Source organism: Tauraco erythrolophus, chromosome W (genome assembly GCF_009769465.1).
Source record: "Tauraco erythrolophus isolate bTauEry1 chromosome W, bTauEry1.pri, whole genome shotgun sequence".
Classification (NCBI taxonomy): Eukaryota; Metazoa; Chordata; class Aves; order Musophagiformes; family Musophagidae; genus Tauraco; species Tauraco erythrolophus.
This window is the reverse complement of record NC_141497.1, coordinates 7,910,622-7,930,461: the sequence shown is the minus strand read 5'-3', so window position 1 is coordinate 7,930,461 and position 19,840 is coordinate 7,910,622.

The following is a 19,840-nucleotide window of genomic DNA, read 5'->3' as shown; positions in this document are numbered from 1 at the left end:
TATCATTATAATACCAAAACACACCTCCACCTCCAAAGCTAACCGCCTCCAGGCTGCGACCACCCCTCACTGAGCAGACACCCTGAATTTCTTTTTGCCTGTACCTTTAAATCAAAGTGAGAAAAATTTACACCAACCCTAACAAAGGTATGTATGACTAGAGTCACTCAAACTCCACCTAAAAGAAATGAAATAGTATAAAATGGCAAAAGACAAAGGGGATGTTAGGAAGAAGCTCCCCCATCGAAACGTTTGGGATCAGTCGACAGGCTGGACCTCTCTTCTCCCCCCTACTAGGGACGCCTATTGGGTAAGAGCTCTGTGTTATGTGCACTTACTAACATCTTGCTAGCTATTTAGTATTATCACTGACCAGTAATAGTTTTATATTATTTTAATCAAAGTTGTTTTGTAGTCAGTCACTATCACTGGCCATCTATCAATCTATATCCTGTCACAAATAAAATTATATATATAAATTTCAGAAACTTTTGCCCTTATTATTATAAGGAGGTTGGGCCATAGTACTACTGCCGTTAACCTATAGGTGGGCGAATCACCCTCCGATTAACCAAGGCAAGGGAAGTCGAACCCAAGGGTCTTGTCACACTTGGGGAAACGGGTGTACTAGCCAAAGTTATCTCCCAAGGGTCTTGCCTGACTTGGGACACTGATAGACCAGTCGTTTTGACCTCTTAACATGACACACTGGTTGCTAGAAATTTGATAGTGGGACAGAGGAGAAAAGAAGGTGAGAGATGAACAAGACTTGTTGAATGTTTAGCTTGGATTTGATCTCCAAAAGCATTGGAGGAGGGCACAGTCCTCAGTATTGGTTTCTGATCATTCTGCTTGTTACCGAAAATCCGTAATAAGAAACTTATCAACACCAATGGGATGTAGATAAGCAGACACCTCTTTACTGCAGCACCGGGTGCATGGGGGATATCTCCTCCTAGCGTGCGCACCTTGCACCGAAATCAAACTTCTTATATAGAGCTGACATATGCAAATCCATTAGGTAATCATACATAAACATATAATTTCCCAAAAATCATTAGCATATTCTCCTCCCATTTCCGATTCTGCGCAATAAAAGTTAGAATCATCGAGAAATGAGTCTGGGGTGTAATATGGGTAGGTGGTCTGTGAGTCGGTGGTCGTGATCTCCCCCTGCCAGAATTACCTTTTGCTTAAGTTCATGGTTTCTGGCAGGTACCCATAGACCATTACAGTTGGTTTTCTTCATCTCCATTAATCTAAACCTTGATAGCTACATGCATTCTTCTAATTCTATGTAGGTATCATAAATCAGTTTACAAATCAACTCGTGCTTTGTACTACACGTTCCTACTAAATGATTCTGACCTATCTCTTTGGTCCTGGTACAGTGCTATACAGGAATTCCATAGCAGCATCTGGTTATTGTGCAAACCTACTTTTCATTAAAATATTCCTTATAACTCTATATTATTAAAATCAACTACTAACTATTACAAGCTATTGATTAAATTTTAATTACCAAAAATTCTAAGTATCAGCAACATTTCCCCTCTTTGAAAGTGTTGAAATTGCTATTTCAATACTTTCATCTTTATTGTTTGATACTCACTTATCATCACGTTCAAAGCTAAGATTTGTTTTAGCATATCTTGGTGATAAACCATGGTCTGGTGGAATAGTAGGTAACTCCCTCACGATTCTACGATTAATTGCAAGTCTATTAGCAAACTGTTTCTTTAAGCAATTGTATATTAGCATGATCACGAGGAAGACAATTAGCAACAGAAACAGAGTTTTAATCAAAGATTGGATCCAAGAGCTTAGATTCCAACCTAGTCCTTTGAAAATTTTCCCTATCCAATCTTCTGACATGTCCTCTGGGATTGATTCTGTTTCTTTCTCAACTTTTTCTAGCAAATCCAAATCATGCTCCACATCCTGTGTAACGTTTGGGATGTGTATACAACAGTGGTCTAATTCATCTTTGAGATATCCACATACTCCATGTTCTTTGAGTAAAAGCGTGTCTAAAGCCATTCTATTTTGAAGTGCCATTCTAGATGTTGCCTGCAATTGAATGTTCAATTCTTTGAACCCTTTCTTTGTAAGATTTGCTAACTTTTCTACTTGACTTGTTAAATGATACAGCCATTCTCTGTTTCTATATGAGGCTATAGGATTTAAAAGAGACTCAAGAGCCCAGCTGATTTTCAATCCTGTTGATGGTTCGTTCCAAATATCATCTGTCTCTGACCTTTTAGTTCGTTTTAAATTTAGATTTTCTAGGGGTCCTTTAAATGGTGATTTTTTCCAAATTAGACACAATGTTGGCATGCCTAAGGTAATTTGTTTAACTTTGCCATCTAATGGTAAGTGTGTTGTCCAGGTTCCATCATTTAGTGCCCAGACCAGGTGTCCAGGACTCTGGATTGTACTTTTCTTACAGCTTATAAATGTTCCCCTTTTAATTTGATAATCTGCAGTCACTTGAAGATAATTTTTGAGTCCTCAACAGAAACACCCATATCTCACTGCAGCTGCTAAAGGGGGAATTTCTTGTATTATTTTACTTACTGTACTACAATTGTAAACTTTGTCACATTTCCACCAAGACACTGGACTTTCCTCTTCTAGTGACGTAGTTCCTCTATCTGTTACTGTTGGCCAAAATCCATAAACTGACCCTACCCATGTAAAACACCAAGGGGTTTTTGCCATGTATTGAAATTGGGAGAATATAGTCATGGACCAAATTGATTCCCAAGTAGGTTGTTCTTTTTGTGAAGTTTGAACGCTTTCTTTGCATTTCCATTCCATTACCATACGGCTCACAATTTTCTTCATTGGTTCATCATAAGAACACCATCCATAACCATACCCTGTATCTAGTCCTGTCCAACCTCCACTGATGTCTACGAAGTTTGAATTCAGTAATTTTGTACATTCATCCTTACTTCCTGGGGACTTGCATTGTTTTCTAATATATTTCACTTGTTCATACCATTGTGTCACTGGCTGTTGTTCACAATGAGTGGTCTCATTTTTATGTTCCTGAGTTGTCAAATTCATAGTTAAGATTCCCCATGGAATGGATTCACCTACTGCTCTTGGTATTGGTAAACAAGCAGTAATTTGTGTAACATTCTGCAAATTGGCAAATCCTTTGATTAATCCTAATATCAAATTTTCCTCAAAGGTTTGTTTGGGAATTTCAATCACTTGTTCTGTTTCTAATTGTCTTTTGTTCCTATTCACCAAGTCAGTCCATGGTTTCACCAGTACCATCTTCCAGCATAAGATCCAAAGAACAATTACAAACAGATATGAGAAATTAGACATGTTTCAGAGTCAGTTTTAAAGTCTCTGGATCACAATTCACAATTTTCCAGGGTGCTGGTGCTTTCTTCACTCGGGTGTAATGTATCCAGGCTGTAGATTCTGCAATCTTGACTGCTGTGAAGGTTGTCAACAGTATCTGGAAAGGTCCTTTCCAGCGCTCTTGCAGAGGTTCAGAAGTCCACGTCTTTACGTAGACATAATATCCTGGTTGGAAATCATGCACTGGAGTGTCTAAAGATAAAGGTCGATTCCAAATCACAGCACTCTGAATTGCAGCTAAGGTTTTCCCTAGAGAAAGCAAATAGTTATATACATCTTGTTTTCCTTTTACATGCATATTTGGATTTGGTTCTGGGGACTCATGAATTGTTGTATGGAAAACCTTATAAGGACTGATAGAGGTTCCACTCTTTGGCTGTACTCTGACTCGAAGTAATGCCAAAGGTAATGCTTGAGGCCATTTTAAATTTGTTTCTTGACAAATTTTACTTATTTGTCTCTTTAGAGTCTGATTCATTCTTTCTACTTTTCCACTGGATTGTGGCCTCCAAGATGGATGTAAATCCCAGGCAATGCCTAATACTTTGCTAACGCTTTGGACTACTTTAGCAACAAAGTGTGGACCTCTGTCAGATGAAATCCCAATTGGAACTCCAAATCTTGGAATTATTTCTTGTAGTAACCATTTTACTACTTCTTTTGCTTGTGTGGTGCGACAGGGAAGGGCTTCAGGCCATCCTGTAAAAGTATCAACCCCCACCAGGATGTACCGGTACCCATTCTGTCTAGGTAATTCTGAGAAATCTACTTGCCAATAATCTCCAGGCTCTGTACCAGATTTTAACTTACCCATTTGGACTCTTTTCTTGATTACTGGATTATTTTTTTAAGCATGTTTCACATTTAGCAGTTATCATTTTGGCTAATCCTAGCATTTTAACTGATACTACTTGTCTCTGTAAAGAAGTTACTAAAGCTTCTACTCCCCAGTGACACTCCTGATGCTTTGAGTTATTTCTCTCATCAGAATGGGTGGGATCACTACTTGTCCACTAGGGGTTACCCACCATCCAGCTAAGTTTTTCTTAGCATTTAATAACTGGCTTAATTTATCATCTTCCTCTGAATATTTTGGCTTTTCCCTAGGAAGGGCTACTGTTTTGGAGGGAATTAATGCCATTTGGAATGCTTGGTTCTTTGCTACTTTCTTTGCTGTCCTATCAGCTAAATTATTTCCAACAATTTCTTTTGTGTTTCCTATTTGGTGTGCTTTACAGTGCATGATTGCTACTTGTTCTGGTTTCTGAACTGCATGCAGCAATTGTAAAATTTCATTTTGATGCTTAATGTTTGATCCTTGAGAGGACAATAATCCTCTTTCCACAGAAGCCCATGGACATGCACTACTCCAAAGGCATACTTGGAGTCAGTCCAAATGTTCACTTTCTTCTTTTCACTTAATTCTAGGGCTCAAATTAAGGCAATAAGTTCTGCTTTTTGGGCAGATGTGGTGCTTGCCAATGCTCTGGCTTCTATAACTGTGGTGTCTGTTGTTACCGCATATCCAGCGTATCGGACCCCTTGCTCCATAAAGCTGCTGCCATCTGTATACAATTCCCAGTCTGGTTGCTCCAGTGGTACATCTTTCAAATCTTCACGACTGGAATAAACATACTCGATAGTAGCCATGCAATCATGTTCCAGTTGTCCTTCTTCCTGTGTGGAGCTTAAAAACACTGCAGGATTTACCAGGTTAGTTGTTTTTAGAATCACATCATCCTGTTCGGTTAGTACCACTTGGTATTTTATCATCCGGCTTGGGGATAACCAATGACCCCCCTTTTGTTCTAGAACAGTTATCACCATGTGTGGGACATAGACCATTATTGTCTTTCCCAAAGTCAATTTGCAAGCTTCCTGTATCAGCAGCACTGATATCAGTGCTGACATCAAAGCACGTTTTAATTCAATAAAAGCTTTTCGTTCATCTGGTCCCCACACAAAAGGAGAAATCTTCTGGGCTTCATACAAAGGTTTAGCAATCAGCCCGTAATTCATGATCCAAAGGCGACACCACCTGGCCATTCCCAAAAATGCTCTGAGTTCATGAATATTTTCTGGTTCAGGTATATTGCAAATAGCTTCTTTTCGACTTTTTCCCAACTGTCGTTGCCCTTTAGAAATTTCAAAGCCCAGATATATTACAGTCTGGCAAGCTATTTGGGCCTTTTTCTTAGATACTTTGTACCCATTTAGTCCCAGAAAGTTCAAAAGGTCTATTGTTACCTGGATACAGGTCGACTTTTCCTCTGTAGCAATCAGTATATCATCCACATATTGTAGCAGTAGATGTCCAGGCCTTGGTTTCTCTTGTTTCCATATCTCAAGTTCTCTCGCCAACTGATTCCCAAAGATCGTTGGACTGTTTTTAAATCCTTGGGGTAGCCTTGTCCATGTTAATTGCATCTTTCATCCAGTCTGTGGATTTTCCCACTCAAAAGCAAACAGTTTTCTACTTTCCTTTCCCAAGGGTATACAAAAGAAAGCATCTTTTAAATCAAGCACTGTAAACCACTGATAGGTCTCTTAACAAGGTTAGTAGTGTATACGGGTTTGCTACTACTGGGTAAATATCTTTGACTATTTGATTCACTGCTCTTAAATCCTGTACCAGCCGGTATTCTCCAGATGGTTTTCTGACTGGTAAGATAGGAGTATTGTATTCAGATTCACATTCCTCTAAAATCTTATACTTTAAGAACTTGTCAATTAATTTGTTCAATTCCTGTCTGATTTCTGGTTTAATTGGATATTGTTTCAATTTGACTGTTTTTGCTCCTTCTTTTAATTCTACTTTAACAGGCTCTGCCAGTTTTGATTTGCCAGGGATGTTTGTTTCCCATACCGTAGGAATTACAGCCAAATTCACATCCAAAGGAATTTCTCGTCCCTCGGTTGTTTCTTGGATCATCAGAATTTCACCTGTTTTTGATTCTGGTATTTTTAAGAGAATCTCTCCTTCTTCAAAACTGATCTGAGCATTGAATTTAGACAATAAATCTCTTCCCAATAAGGGTACCGGACATTCAGGTACATACAAAAACTCATGAGTGATTACCTTTTTCCCAAATTTTAAGTCCAGGGGTTTTAGGAATGGTCTGCTTTCTTCTTTCCCACTGGCCCCTGTAATATTTGCTGGTTTTGGTCCAATTTTTCCTTTACAGGTGTTTAATACCAAAAACATTGCTCCAGTGTCCACTAAAAATTTAACTTCTTTTTCTCCCAGCTTAATTGCAACCAGAGGCTCAGCTGGGTTCCCCTCCAGTCCCCTTCAATCATCTAGCATCATGATTTTAGCTATTTCTTGCTGAGCATTTCCCTTTCTGGGGCAGTCTCTTTTCCCATGTCCTTCTTCTTTACACAGAGCACACTGATTTATCCCTAAGGGTGTGTTAAAATTCCTGCCACCACCGTTCACAAATCCTCCTCTTCCACCGAATCCTGAACCTCTTCCTCTGCCTCATCCTCTATTCACTGTTCCTGTCATGACTGCTAGCAGCCTGTTTTCCCGAGGCTTTCTTTCCTCCTGTTCTCTATTGTTATACACCTTCCAGGCTGCTTCCATCATTTTATTTTAACTCCTAGAGTCTTCTCCCTCTAATTTCTGAAGTTTCTTCCTTATGTCTGGTGCTGATTGTCCCATAAAAATCAAAGCCAATTGTATTTGTGCTGCCTCAGTTTCCACCTTTAAATCAGTATATTTCCTGGCAGCTTCCTTCAGTCTTTCCAGAAACACTGAGGGAGATTCATTTTTATCCTGCCTTACTTCATACAATTTAGACCAATTCAAAGATTTAGGCATGGCATGTTTAATTCCATACAAAATCCATTTTTGATACCGCCTCAATCTCTGCCTGTGCTCCACATTATTTGGATCCCACTGCGGATCCCCAGATGGAAAATTCTGTTCCAAAGTTCCAGTCATATTTTCATTCAGAACTGCCGCTTCAGCCTGTGCTCTACCTGCTTTCAACACCATTTGCTTTTCTGTATCATCCAATAAATTATCTAGGACCACCTGCATATCACTCCAGTCTGGGTCCTGTGTTCTAATTATAGTATCCACCACGCTTCCTACTCTTTCAGGATCCTCTCTATAAAGTCCAGCTGCCTGTTTCCAAGCCATCAAATCAGTAACTGAAAAAGGCACCTTTACATACACCGGCCCATTGCTGCCAACTCCCTGCCACAGGGGAGCTGTTGTGTGTGTTTGCTGTCGAGTTCTCCAAGAAACAGGAGTATGAATTACAATCTCAGAGGGACCCTCCTCGGCATCCTCAATGCCGCTGCTTTCTGGTTCTTGCATCTGTTCCTGATATTCTCGACCCCGATTTCTTTCTCTCCTAGGAGGAGATATATCTAATTCTGGTCCCTCATCAACTTCAGGAATAATCTTCTTTTTCAAACAATCCTTCCCAATTTCACACGCTGAACAACACTTTTTCTCCTTTTTATTCCCTGTAGCAACAGCCAATATCAAACCATTTCCATCCGCTAGTTTACACTCTTTCTGCCAATCTTTTCTTTGTCTCAAATAGAAAAACAAATCTACATAAGGTATTTCATCCCATTTCTCTTCCCTTCTACAAAACAGCATTAACTGAAAAATAGTATTATAATTCAAAGTACCATTCACAGGCCATACTTCTTGATCTTATAACGTATACAACGGCCACCAATGATTACAATATTCAATCATTTTGTTCTTTCGCAAATCATCTCCTATATCTCCCCAATGTGCTAATAAGCATCCTAACGGAGAAGTTTTTGGGATTTTGTCATTTGCAGCCAAATTACTCATACTTTTACTTTTAAACAAATGAGTTAACTTAGATGCCATGATATAACTGTTAATACAATATATAATCACTCAAATCTGTCACTCTGTTTTTCTTCGACTGTACCCCTTACAGGATAGCAGAACCACAAATCCGGACCCCGCACTCACTTCGTGCTTAACTGCACATCTCTCTCTCACGGTCACACACAGTTCTGTAATTTATTACCTTGAGCACTATGGCATCCAGTCATTATTACCCAGCTGGACTGAGTTGAGATAATGAACTAATTACTAATCAACTCAAGGTACCAACCCTGCCTACAAGAGGCAGGCCATTTCCTCCTGGCTGCAGAAGATGCAACAGCATCCTTGGTGCCGCAGCCCAGGCTGGTGAGCAACAGAGCACAAGTATGTAACACAATAAACACAAACTCGGCACCTTAGTACTTGGTCAAGATAAACAGTTCCACAATATAGCACACAAAAAAAACTTCTAACTTACATTAGAGGCACAACTTCTAGAACACTATAGCTAGCATATAGGTTCCAAGTCTCCGCTATGTCCAACCCTGCAATAGCTTTCGCTTATGGCTTACAGGCAGACGCCTAGGCTTCCACTCCATGAGGATCCTCTGCCCAACCCTGCGCAGCTTTCGCCGCGACTGACAGGCAGGCCCCAACGGTGGGACTCGAACGCCCGCCCCAATGGTGGGACTTGAACGCCCTCATTTAAAACAAAAGAAAGAAGTGTCTTACCCAAAATCCAGGGGACATCACGAAGAACCTTATGGATCGGGGATCGATGGGTGTCCCCGAGAAATCCTCGGTGCCAGCTGGAACCGATCAGATCCCCTACTCCTCCGGTCTCCTTCAGCGAGGTCCCATCTGGGTCACCAAACCTGTTACCGAAAATCCGGAATAAGAAACTTATCAACACCAATGGGATATAGATAAGCAGACACCTCTTTATTGCAGCGCCGGGTGCATGGGGGATATCTCCTCCTAGCGTGCGCACCTTGCACCGAAATCAAGCTTCTTATATAGAGCTGACATATGCAAATCCATTAGGTAATCATACATAAACATATAATTTCCCAAAAGTCATTAGCATATCCTCCTCCCATTTCTGATTCTGCACAATAAAAGTTAGAACCATCAAGAAGTCAGTCTGGGGTGTAATATGGGTAGGTGGTCTGTGAGTCAGTGGTCACGATCTCCCCCTGCCAGAATTACTTTTTGCTTAAGTTCACGGTTCCTGGCAGGTACCAATAGACCATTACGAAACCATTACGGTTTGTTTTCTTCATCTCCATTAATCTAAACCTTGATAGCTACATGCATTCTTCTAATTCTATGTAGGTATCATAAATCAGTTTACAAATCAACTTGTGCTTTGTACTACACGTTCCTACTAAATGATTCTGACCTATCCCTTTGGTCCTGGTACAGTGCTATACAGGAATTCCATAGCAGCATCTGGTTATTGTACAAACCTACTTTTCATTAAAATATTTCTTATAACTCTATATTATTAAAATCAACTAACTATTAATTACAAGCTATTGATTAAATTTTAATTACCAAAAATTCTAAGTATCAGCAACAGGTTTGTTTGCTATCCACCACAAAGGCAACATAGGATACTGTGCACCCTTCAGTACAGTGGCCCCCATCAAAAATTTGTCCCAATTCGTACTCCCCAGGCCACCAAGACATCCCACCCCCAGAGGTTAAGTGGAGCTGTAGTGACATAGGGCCGAATCGTAGCTGTTTGACCCTCTGCATTCTTCACCACCACAGGTCGTTCGCTTAGATAACTCTGTGCGGTTCCTCCCAGTCCTGCGATGGCTAACCCCACAGGGGCTAAAGGCCACGTAGGAGGCCATGCAGAGAAGGAGATGATTGTCACATCAGCACCCGTGTCAAACCTCAGAGCCGAATCCTGGACGGCTGGGCATTTGGCAGGATTAGGGTGCAGGTCATCTGTGGCTTTTGGCTGGAGATATCCGCGGTCCAATAAACCTGCGGAAGTCCTGTAGAACCAAAGCCACCACCTTCACGACTCTGTCTTTTTGTCTTAGGAACACTTGATTTGAAAGGCACAAGTTGAGCGATCCAAGTTTTTTCCAGTATTGTGACGGGGGACAGGCATGGAAACCATAGCACAAATTTGTCCTGTGAAATCAGCGTCGATAATTCCTGGGTGCACAAAGATCCCTTGAATGGTGGTACTAGATCTTCCCACCAATAATGCACTCAGCCCATGTCCTAGAGGCCCAAATGCATCCAAGGGAACCTTATAGACCCAACAGGATTCTAAGACGACTGTTGTTGCGGTGCACACATCCACCCCAGCTGATCCCTTTGTGCTGGCTGAAAGCTGGCTGAGTAGGCCTGGGTTGGTACCATGCCCTGGGGAAATATTTCTGTCTGAGCACACATCCCCACTGCGCTCCTGGGGAAGTTTCCCCAAACATGTCAGGGGTCGACCATTGGCATGGTACAAGGATTCACAATATCTTGCAGAATGACATGGAGTGCACCCTCAGCAAGTTCGCCGATGACACCAAGCTGTGTGGTGCCGTCGACACGCTGGAAGGGAGGGATGCCATCCAGAGGGACCTTGACAGGCTGGAGAGGTGGGCCCGTACCAACCTCATGAAGTTTAACCAGGCCAAATGCAAGGTCCTACATCTGGGTCGTGGCAATCCCAGGCATAAATACAGACTGGGTGGTGATTGGATCGAGAGCAGCCCTGAGGAGAAGGACTTGGGAGTACTGGTGGACGAGAAGCTCAATATGAGCCGGCAATGTGCTCTTGCGGCCCAGAAGGCCAACCGCGTCCTGGGCTGCATCAAGAGGAGCGTGGCCAGCAGGTCAAGGGAGGTGATTCTCCCCCTGTACTCTGCCCTCGTGAGACCTCACTTGGAGTACTGCGTCCAGTTCTGGAGTCCCCAACATAAGAAGGACATGGACCAGTTGGAGAGGGTCCAGAGGAGGGCCACGAAGATGATAAGAGGGCTGGAGCACCTTTCCTATGAGGACAGGCTGAAAGAGTTGGGGCTGTTCAGCCTGGAGAAGAGGAGGCTCCGGGGTGACCTTATAGCAGTCTTCCAGTACCTCAAGGGGGCCTACAGGAAAGATGGGGAGAGGCTGTTCAGGAGGGCCAGTTATGATAGGACAAGGGGTAATGGTTTTAAAATAGAGGGAGGTAGGTTCAGGTTGGATATTAGGAAAAAATTTTTTACTATGAGAGTGGTAGAACACTGGAACAGGTTGCCCAGAGAGGTGGTGGATGCTCCATCCCTGGAGACATTCAAGGCCAGGTTGGACAAGGCCCTGAGCAACCTGATCTAGTTGGAGATATCCCTGTTCCTTGCAGGGGGGTTGGACTAGATGACCTTTGAAGGTCCCTTCCAGCCCTAACCATTCTATGATTCTAATGGCCTGGCTTATGGCATCTTATACAGTGAGCAGGTCTCCCGTTATCCTTGTTTCTTTTTTTGTCTGGTCTGTCTTTGTCCATTGTCCCTCTTAGGTTGTCTTTTCGGTTCTGGATCAGAGTTTTTGGGTTGAATAGGCCATAGAATTGTGGCCAGAGCAGACTTATAACTTTCAGATTCTAGCTTCGAACATGCTTCAATCATTTCTGTTAGTGTAGGTTCCCCTGGCATGGAGTTTCATGTTTGTCAATTTGGCCTGAGTTGGGAAGCGCCTTTTGTACCAGAAAGGCTTGGATAAGATCCTCTGTTGGTTCATTACTTCCCTGAACAATCTGCTCAGACCCCTTTTCACGCAACCCAACTTTTTCTATTAGGTCCCAATCCCCAGCCTCCAGAGTCTGCCTCTTGACTTCTTCCCAGAACCGTTTTGAATTTTTTGGACGTACGGTCACCTTACATTTGGGAAGCATCCAGGGACAGTTGTGGGCTGGCCATGTTTGTTGTCGTCTGACCATCACCACAGCTTCCTGCAGTGTTGAAACATCATCAGGCAGGGGTGCGCCCAATGGCTTCTGACAAGGTGCAGACGCTGGGCCAATGGGTGGTGTAAAGGCAGAGGCTGTGGCCGGTTGCGGAGCAGTCCATGGAGATACAGTTTGGGTTGCGGAAACTTGTGGTGGCACCATTATCTGTGAAGGTGCCACTGCCGGAACTGTCAGTGGCATGCTTGGTGTCACTTCCGGGGCTGTTGCTGGGCTGGTTGGCACGGCCAGCCCAGGTTGTCCCAGTACGGATTCGGCAGCAGTAACCTGCCGCAACATTTCCATCAATGCCGTTAGTTGTTGCGACATTCCTTGCAATCCTGCCATAACCTGGTGTATTATGAAATGCATTGTTCAGGGTTGCTCCATTTGTGCCTGTGGCAGATAGCCAGGTGCTATGGGTGATGCCACAGGACATGAAGTTGCCAAAAACCAGGGTGCCATGCCCGGGAACCGTCCTTGTGGTGCCTGGCCTGGTTGAGGGGCAAATGGTGGAGCAGTAGGAAGAACAGGTTCTGCTGTATTGGCCGAAGTAACCAGTTGAGATGCAGAAGAGGAAGGGGAGGCTGTTGGGGCAAAGGGTGGGGGACACTCCAATGCTTTGTCTTGTCCAGAGGAGTATTCCAGCATCATGAAATCACAAGGAGGAGGAGCATACTTGGGTTGGACATAATCTCACAGGGAGGGGTAAAGCTTCTGTGCAGTTCCCACAACTTTCTCCATATCTGAGGACAGCAGGGGCACAACTGGTGCACTGCCCATGGTCAATCCCCTTTCAGATAACTCATTGTCCCCTTCAGAAGCTTCACTTGCAGATTCATCAGAATCTGGCAATTCTTTTTCCTTTCTTTCTACTGTCCATCTCTGCATTACATCATATACAGTTCCCCAAATACATAATAGGCCAGTCAAGTTCTTTCATCCAAGCACTGTTTCATAAGTTAACTTATCCCCTAGCTGCTTCCATGCTTCTGAGCTAAAGAGGGTGTTAAGGTCAGTCAGGCATTCATGCTCTGCCACCCAATTTAGCAGCTCACAGAGAGCTTCATCACTTATTTTAGCACCTGCAACTGTCATTGCAGGTTTAAGGATGGAAAACATCATGCTTTCTTTTGTGAAGTTTTGTCCCATCATTCTAATCTAGAGTTCATCCCTTGGAGCCCCATGTACAGAAACACATACCTTCAGATCTTAGTTGCAGCCAGATCACATCAGGGTCACCAGCTGTCACAACATGAAGGCTTCAGGCAGCTCCAAGCAGACCAATGGTCTAATGCAAAGGCCTCAGGCTCTACTCTACAACAAGCCCACACTCCTCCAAAGCTCAAGAGAAAATGCCTCACCCTTAGGAGTAAACGCCCCACCTTAAATAGTCAGGAGTCACGTGGTTTACTAGATGGGTCAAGGCTATTGGTCACTTGACCATCCATCTCCCAGAGTGATTGGCTGAATGCTACAGCACCTGTTTCAGGGCAACTTTCCCAGTGTAACGAGCCACAGGTGTTTCTTAGTTAGCCTGCATAGGGAAAGAACTTTCATAGGATGCTGCAGCAGCCAAAAGATTTCTCCACAGCCGTGAGAACCCTGTCTTTTTCCCAGAGCTCAGAATTCTCTTCTCTATCCATACTACTACGTGCTGGGAGCCAACTAGCTGGAAAACAGCTTTGGCAAGAAGGACCCTGGGGTCCTGGTGGACAGCGAGCTGGCCATGAGCTAGCAATGTGTCTGCATGGCAAAGCAAGATAACAGTATCCTGGGCTGCATTAGAAAGTGTGGAAGCGGGGTTTGAAGACTCCAGAGACAACTCAATATGAGTTAGCTGCAGGAATCTTGTTTATTGCGCAGTTCTTATTGCTTATATAGACAACTTTTGTCAGTCATCCTGAGACCACACCTTTTCTACACCATTATTGGATGATACATATGCTTGTCGTGTTTAACAGACTATTTCAAAAAACACCCGCCTAGCGAAGCTCTGCTCTAAGCAAACACTACTCCCTTATCATACAGCATAGTTTTCTTATCCTTTACTTCAAGGGCATTCTGCCCTGGAGGCCTAACTTTCGAGCTCCAATCTTTATTTACACAGGGTTTTCTTCATGCAGTCTCTTCAAAGATCCACACTCCAACAAGAAAGAGCATTGCCAGTAGGTCGAGGGAGGTGATCCTTTTCCTCTACTCAGCACTGGTGAAGCCACCTCTGGAGTGGTCCAGTTATGGGCTCCCCAGTGAAAAAGAGACATAGACTTACTGGAGAGAGTCCAGTGAAGGGCCAGTAAGATGATGAAGGGACTGGAGCATCTTTCATATGAGGAGAGGCTGAGAGAGCTGGGACTGTACAGCCTGGAAAAGAGAAGGGTCAGGGTGGATCTCATCAAGGTGTTGTAACCATCATTCCCATACCTGATGGAAATGAAACAAGACAAGGGAGTCAGGCTCTTCTCAGTAGTGCCCACTGACAGGAAAAAAAGGCAATGGGTACAAGTTAAAACACACAAAATTCAATCTGAACACAAGAAAACACTTCTTTTCTGTGAGGGCAATCAAACACTGGAGCAGATTGTCCAGAGAGTTTGTGGAGTCTCCATCCTTGGAGATATTCAAAGGGTGTCTGGACATGGTCATGGGCCAGGGGGGTTGGACCAGATGACCTCCAGAAGTCCCTTTCAACCTCAATCATTCTGTGATTCTGTGAAGTCAAGCTGTGTCTTGTCCCCTTCATATCTATTTTGTTTCTAACATTGTTATTATTCTTTTTAGCTTTGTTTCCTGGGGCCTTTAACTGTTTCATGAAAATTTCAGATGAAATTCCCAAAGGAATTCTCAGAACAGTGGAGATATTTGAAATCCAGAAAGCATATGGCCTGTGTCACCTAGAAGCTGTTATGTAAGAGATGTTTTGGGTGCTTCACTGCAAAAGGGATACTGTCTAGTTAAAACCTATTAGGCACCATTTAAACAAGTAGAATCTTAGAATGCTAACACAAATTCAATGAAAAACAAGATTATGTGTGATTTAAGAACTGTCTTTCCTTGTGCTATTTAAACTTTATCTACAAATTTTTTGATCCTATCCTGCAGAAGGATCCTTATATTTTAGGGCCGGTGCTATTTAACATCTTTGTTGGCGACATGGAGAGTGAGATTGAGTGCACCCTCAGCAAGTTTGCAGATGACACCAAACTGTGGTGTGGTTGACATGCTGGAGGGAAGGGATGCCATCCAGAGGGACCTTGACAGGCTGGAGAGGTGGGCCTGTGAGAACCTCATGAAGTTCAACAAGGCCAAGTGCAAGGTCCTGCATGTGGGTCGGGGCAATCCCATGCACAAGTACAGGCTGGGCAGAGAATGGATTGAGAGCAGCCCTGAGGAAAAGGACTTGGGAGTGCTGGTGGATGAGAAGCTCAACATGAGCCAGCAATGTGCACTTGCAGCCCAGAAAGCCAACCGTATCCTGGGCTGCATCCAAAGAAGTGTTGCCAGCAGGTCGAGGGAGGGGATTCTGCCCCTCTACTCTGCTCTCGTGAGACCTCACCTGGAGTACTGTGTTCAGCTCTGGGGTCCCCAACACAAGAAGAACATGGAGCTGTTGGAGCGGGTCCAGAGGAGGGCCACAAAAATGATCTGAGGGCTGGAGCATCTCTGCTATGAAGACAGGCTGAGAGAGTTGGGGCTGTTCAGCCTGGAGAAGAGAAGGCTCCGGGGTGATCTTATTGCAGTCTTCCAGTACCTGAAGGGGCCTACAAGCAAGCTGGAGAGGGGCTTTTTACAAGGACATATAGTGATAGGACAAGGGGCAATGGCTTTAAACTGAAAGAGGAGAGATTTCGATTAGATATAAGGAAGAAATGTTTTACAATCAGAGTGGTGAAACACTGGAACAAGTTGCCCAGAGGAGTTGTGGATGCCCCATCCCTGGAGGTGTTCAAGGCCAGGTTGGATGAGGCTTTGAGCAACCTGATATAGGGGAAGGTGTCCCTGTCCATGGCAGGGGGGTTGGAAGTACATGATCTTTAAGGTCCCTTCCAACTCAAACCATTCTATGATTGTATATTGAAAGTGTGGTATCATTCTGCTCCAACAGAACAGCCTGGTATTTAGTCAATCTGCTAGGAGAAATCCAATGATGTCCCTGGTTTTCTAGGAGCGAGATCACAGCATGGGGTACAAACACAGTTATAGGTTGTCCTACGGTCAGTTTCCTGGCCTCTTCAATTCAACAGCTCTCAAACAAGCAGGCCATCCTTTACTGACTTCATCTAACTGTTTAGAGAAATACCCCACAGGTCTTTTCCAACTTCCCAATATTTGGGTTAGGACTCCTAGAGCCACTTGTTGTCTTTTATGTACATATATCTGAAAGGGTTTTTCCAAATTCGGAAGTCCTAATGCAGGAGCTTCCATAAGTCTTTTCTTGATTTCATCAAACCCTTTTTGGCACTCAGCAGTCCATGTCGACAGTTCCTCTGGACCCTTGGTGGCAGCATATAGTGGTTTGGCAATCAGACCAAAATTAGGGATTCACAACCGACATCATCCAGCCATACCCAAAATTCCTCTCAATTGTTTTTTTGATGTGGGTACAGCAATTCTATAAATTGCCTCTTTCCGCTCCACGCTTTATCTCCTCTGTTCTTGCATAATTTCAAATCCCAAATATTGGGCTTTATCTTTTGCTAGTTGTGCCTTTTTCTTGGAAGCGTGATACCCTGCAAGTTCCAAAAAGTTTAACAAGCTAATTGTAGCTTCTAGACATTCACTGTAGTTACTTGAGCCAATTAGTAAATCATCAACATACTGCAACAAGGTTATATGTCTATTATTACCTTGCTATCGTTCCAATTCTTTTGCCAATACATTACCAAATAACATTGGGCTATTTTTCAACCCTTGTGGTAGTACAGTCCAACATTGTTGAGCCTTTTGTCCAGTGGTCATTCAAAAGCAAAGACGAGCTGACTCTGTTCATCCATTCGAATGCAAAAGAAAGCATCTTTTAAATCTAAAACTGTAAAATACATATTCTCAGGGATGGAAGCAAGTAATTTATATGGATTTGGCACCACAGGGTGGACATTGACTGTCTGAGTGTTAATTTCCTGCAAGTCCTGCACCAACCTGTATTCTTGAGAGTTAGGCTTTCTTACTGGCAAAATGGGAGAATTAAATTCTGATTGACACTCCCATAATAGTCTATATTATAAAAAAAAAAATATTGATGAGTGGTTCCAGTCCCTTTCATGCTTCTAATTTGATAGGGCATTGGTTTTTTCTTACTGTTTGGGCTCCAGATTTCAGTTCAATTTTAATTGAGATAACACTTTTTGCTCATCCCAGTTTCCCTGATGCTCACACCAGGAGTATCACTGCATTCAATACTTCTTCAGGAATGTCTGCATCTTCATCCTTTTCATCTTGAATCAGTAAACACATCTGTGCTTTCCAGGCATTTTCTGGAGGAATGTGTAACTATATCAAATTTTCAAAAAAAGTGATTTGTATATTTAGTTTACATAACAAATCTCATCCCGACAATGACAAGGGGCACTCTGGTGTATAGAGAAATGAATGAATTACCTTAGTATTGCCAATAGTACAATCCATTGGTTGCAAAAATGATCTTAGAGTTCTTTTCCCAGTGGCACCAATTACACTAGTCTCAATTTTACTTAAAGATTCTTTGTAGTCAGTAAGTACCAAATGAGTTGCTCCACTATCTATTAAAAAATCTATTGTTTTATTCCCTAGTTTTACTAGAACCAGAGGATCGGCTGGGGAAACTTTAATAGATTCCTCTGTTCCCCTTCAATCTAATCCTATCTCTGCCAATACCTTGGCAGTTGCCTCTGGGGTTTTTGTGAGGGTTTTTTGTGGTTTTTTTTTTTGTGGACAATCTTTTTTCCAATGCCTGTCCTGTCTACAATAGGCACACTGATTTGCTCTTAAAGGAATATCACAATGTCTTTCTCCAACATTTCCATGATTTCTCCTCTTCCTCTAAGTCTTCCTCTAAAATCTCCTCTAAAACCTCCTCTATCTCTCCCTCTGCCTCTTCCTTGTCCTTCTGACAAGGTGGCCAACAAGGAGGTTTGTAATTTTGATTTAGTTTGGTTTTTCCTTTTCCTCTACTTCATCCCAATTGTTATAGACTTTGTAGGCAATGGATACTAATTGGGATATTGTCATACCATCAGCACCCTACACTTTCTGTAATTTCTTTCTAATGTTGAGTGCTGCTTGACCTATGAACAAAACATTTAGAAGTCTAGAATTATTTTCATTTGCAGGGTCCAAATTAGTCCACTTCCAAGCTGTTTCACATAACTTTTCATAAAAGACCGATGGGAGTTCTTTATCTCCTTGCTGTATTTCATACAATTTAGCCCAATTCTATGGTTTATGAATTTCATGCTGGATTCCATATAGGATAAATTTTTGGTACTCTCTTATTTTCTGTAATCCTCCACTAGTATTTGGATCCCATTTGGGATCTGTCCTGGTTTTAGCTGGGACAGTGTTAGCTCTTCTTTTTAGCAGCTAGAAGAGCTCCGTGTTTTGGTTTTACTCAAAGGCTCGCTCTGAGAAGAATGCTGATAGCAAGTTGATGTTTGAGACTCCAAGGACTTTTCAGTGTGCCGGAGTGCAGAAGCACAGCGGGATAAGGGGGGAGCATAGCCAGGACAAGGGGGACACGATTCCCCTTGTGATTTGTGGTGGAACTTAAGATTGAGGGCCAAACTGGCCAATTAGTATTCCATATCATGCAGCGTCATGCCCAGTATAAAAGTGAGGGACAGCCGGAAAGAAGGGCTTTTGCGCTTTGGCTCTTTCGCCGCTTTTGCTCTTTCGCGCTTGCTGCGTTTTTACTCTATTGCTTTTTTTTTTTTCCTCTTTCTTCCAGTACTCCCACTCTTGGAGTACTATCTCTCTCTGCCCCTCTCTATTTCGGGGCCTCATGTTCGTCCGGGATTGTAGCTTCGGGACGAGATGGGCTGCGGATAAGAGGGGGTGGTGAGCATCTACACTGTGTATTAAATCATCTGTATTAAATTGTTCTTATCTCAACCCACGGGTTTCCTGTTTCTCCTTTAATTCTCTCCCTCATTCCCGGGAGTGGGGGAGGGTGAGTGACCGGCTGTGTGTGGGGGGGTCCAGTTGCTGGAGCGGCCTAACCCACGACAGGATCCCCCCTTGGGAGACAAGTATTCATATTAGGCACTCGTCCAATTCCACCATTGATTACAATATTGCTTCAATTTATCCTTATTCAGAGGATCTCCTCCAAAATTATTTTAATTTTTCAGGATGCATCCTAGGGGAGAGCAAAGGAGAGGTCTCTTGGGAAGTAGCACTGCCCATTTTGGTACCGAAAATAACAATTCAGCATTTCACACACAGTTCACAACAGAACAGAACAGATTGAGGAACATCTTCCTCTGTTATCAGCATGGAAACATTTTAAATCTGCTACTGCTGCATATCTTTCTCTGCGTCTTACGCAGAGCTCAGAACAGAACAGATCAGGGCAGTAAATATGCTACTTTCTAAATACTTTTCTTCTTTTACCTTATTTATCAGAAAATACTTCTTTTCCAATAGCGTTGCACCATTGTGTTGTTTACTACCCAACTGTAGGAGAGGAGCCGATGGAGTCCCTGATCAACAGGTCAGTG